The following is a 3540-nucleotide window of genomic DNA, read 5'->3' on the forward strand; positions in this document are numbered from 1 at the left end:
ACATCTCAAACAGTGTTCAAGATTCCCTCTCAAAATGCAGTGCAATCAACTTTTTGGTTCACAGTGAAACAGTAAACAGGGGTGCTCTGTCATCTAGAGAGAAACCAGATAAGTAAAATGAATGTGATTAAATCTAACACGAATCTGATGTTTTAGGAATACAATACAATATACATTTTAAATAAACAGTCTAATGTAACTAATACCTTGAAATCATCACTGAATATTATTATTTAATGTTTAATGTTTTTTGAGATAATTATCTGTAGATATGGAGCTACAAACTCTTTCAGCTCTGACAAACTGACATTGAACGTTACAGAGGTCATGTCAGCTTGGAATTTCAATGGCAACAACAGGACCTGTATAAAACAGAGGCAAAACAACTCTGAGTCAATATCAATGTCATGGTGGGAGGAGCTAAACATTTAGCATCTGTGGATCAAGTTCAAAAGCAGAGTTTGAACTTGGAACCCCTCAAGCCAATCCAAAGGTTGCTGGTTCCCAGCCAATCGCTGTTGCCTTACTCTCCAGTTAACCAATAGATTGGAGATTCACGTCCAATAAGATCACACAAGTCATTGAGGATATTCTCCCTCACTGGTCAGTCGTCAGGAACAGCCTCATCCACCCACTTCAAATAGGGCAGGCTCCCGTCCTCCACAGGGAAACTAAGCACCTCTGGAGTCTCATAGGGATGCACAGACCTGGGGAGGAGCAACAACACATACATTATGTAGCAGGTGCCTAAGTTACCTTTGCTACTGCCTTCCTGAGACCTGAAGTTCTGTTTCCCGAGACCCAACTGCTTGGGATAATTTCTATTAAAAAAAAGCAAATGTAACTTACTTGACATAGTCTATGAGCCTTTGGGTCTTCGAGGTCCTCGTCTTCACCAACTACAATGCAGAAAAATCCTAGCTATTACTCTGGAAAGTTGGTTTCAACAACCAGTGTAATACTGAAGACTGGCCAGAGATATGAAAGCATAGCTCTACTTAATAACTTTACCATCAGAATTTCCGTCGCATCTTGAATCTCCCCTTTCCAGTAATACCTATGGGACAAAAATATTAACTTTTGGGACATTCACAGTAATAAACTGTACATGGGTTGTTCAATGAAACGAGTGCCTTTGATATTTTAAGTAGATATTGAGTGCAAATATTGAATTTTAAGAGCATGTTATATTAAATGATGTGCCCTTTAATATAGACCACATGGAACATTCAGTAAAATGCAGTATTTTGACATTTTTGTACTTTGTACATCCTGTGACTTCTAGGAGGATTTTAACTCTCTTAACCCCAACATTTATCCAAGTTTACACCATCATTGTAGTTATTTTGTTGCTTTGACAAAGTCATTTCTGAAGATTATTATTCATTTCATGTGATTCCTATCAAGGTAATATATATATTTTTTTAAGTCCCTCATTTTAAGGTTGGCCCTGCTATGTGAACTGTTATGCGAAATCATAGTGTAAAGCAGGTGAGCTGGTTCTACTCTTTTTACCATTTTCTGGTGTTTTGTGGTGGGAAAATGAGCAGGTCAAGCATAACACAGTAACCCTATTACACCTAGATAGACAGGCTAGAAATGTTTGAACAATTTAATGTCCAGTTTTGTGAAGTTTGCATTCAATTACCACTCTCTGTTACACACAACAAGCTTCCAATTCTGTCACAATTGGATGTATGGATGTATTAAGGCGATGTCTTCAACCCTGTTATGGTAAACCATGTTACTTTATTTGGCACTTAATAGGCACATACTATAGTCTTTTTTATTTAACATTTGAGATGTGAAAATAGTTTTTTTATGAAGTTGAACATGTGCTTTTTATGACAATGTTAAAATTAGGTGAAATAAAATTTAAACATTTACCAATTTACACTATTCAAAAGGCACCTATTTGGTGGAACGATCCACATACGCAGATGTAGTAAACGGTATAATTCTGTGTAGTGTGATAGGCTAAATAATGCTCTTCAATGATAGAATAGTTTTTCTCCAACATTAATCTCTACCAGGAAGTTCGTCTCAAGACAAGCAAACCTATCAGTGTACACATACAGCTGTCAATCAAAGTGTCCAATATTCACAGTTTCTCTACAGTGCAAAAGTCACACAATGGCCTGTTACAGTTTCTCAGTCGCTTTGGTGCATTTCTTAGATAAAAAAAAGTGCAATTCTTGATACTACTTGTACAAATTCCAAATCATCTAGTCACTTGTGCACATCATTAAAGCAAATTCTTATTCCTTTGAACAAATTGCAATTGAAAATGTACAAGTGTCAGCTTTTTTCCACATTATCAATTGCTCATGTCATGTTGATCAAAATATAGTAGATGGTTCTCTGTAGAATAGTCTTACCCCTCAAAACATCTAGGCATTGGTTCCTTGCTTACGCCATTACATGCAAAATTGTTGAACTATTTGTCATAAACTGTCAAGCATAGTTTTACACATTTCTATTAGACCTGTACAAAAATGTGAATTGATGAATCGTGCAGGTGAAATTGACCCTCACTCATGAAGGAATGTCAAGTGTTAGTTCAACCAACAATCAACCAGTTGTCTAAATTGCTCAAAGGTGCATCTCATGAAGAATCAATTAGCAAGCATATATAGACAGACCACAACACAGAGTTGCAATTTTTCCAATAATGGATGTACCAGGAAACGAACAGGGTCAACAGCAAAGAAGAGGAGGAAGAAGAGGAGCAAGGATGCGTGGTGGAAGGCAAAACAGAGGAAGAGGCAGAAGAGGACATAGGCGCATATCTATTGACATAAGGGCCACTATTGTAGACCATGTTGTCAATCATGGCCTTACATTGGCTGAGGCGGGTCGAAGGGTGCAGCCGAATATTGGGAGATCAACCGTGTCCTCAATAGTTCAAACGTTTGAAGAGAGAACAGGCATGTCCACCAATGTACAGTGCACTGTTACTTTATATAAGCAGTATACTGTATACTTGCTACAATGCTTCATATTACAGTAGTCCACTTGTATTTCACAGCATACAGAAATATACTCTATGCAGATACATATACACCTGTATGTTTTACAGTAAAATGTGTGTACATAGTACAGTAACCATAAACTGCACACATTCCCATTGCTGTGGAAGGAACATGCAATATATGTACATTTTATGTCACTCTTCCTTACCAAAACAAATTCAACTGTGTGTTCTGGGATATAGCGTATAATGGAGTTGGACTCAAGTGAACCCTCTCACAACTTTGTATACGTGGATGAGGCTGGCTTCAACCTGACCAAATGCAGAAGGCGGGGTCGGAATATCATCGGTCACAGAGCTACTGTGGATTTGCCAGGCCAACGGGAGGAAATATCACCATGTGTGCTGCTATTTCGGAGCATGGTGTCCTAACCCATACCCCCTTATAGGGCCATACAACACCCATCATCTACTCAACTTTTTAGAGACTCTCTACAGGGCTCTCATCCCTGATGATGAGAGGGGTCTGTTTAGAGGGGATTTGCCAAAGTATGTGGTCATTTGTGATA

General features: G+C 38.3%; 1 long non-coding RNA gene across 1 annotated transcript; it reads right to left on the minus strand.

Annotated features, from left to right (window-relative positions):
- Positions 1 to 572: 572 nt before the first annotated feature.
- On the minus strand, positions 573 to 2535 carry LOC127921404 (uncharacterized). Its single transcript, XR_008108985.1, has 4 exons — positions 2379 to 2535; positions 1012 to 1057; positions 850 to 899; positions 573 to 707 (listed from the first exon to the last, which is right to left on the minus strand). It is a non-coding gene; the product is annotated as an uncharacterized LOC127921404 (long non-coding RNA).
- Positions 2536 to 3540: the final 1005 nt, after the last annotated feature.

This window comes from Oncorhynchus keta, unplaced genomic scaffold (assembly GCF_023373465.1).
Source record: "Oncorhynchus keta strain PuntledgeMale-10-30-2019 unplaced genomic scaffold, Oket_V2 Un_contig_22403_pilon_pilon, whole genome shotgun sequence".
NCBI classification, from domain to species: Eukaryota; Metazoa; Chordata; class Actinopteri; order Salmoniformes; family Salmonidae; genus Oncorhynchus; species Oncorhynchus keta.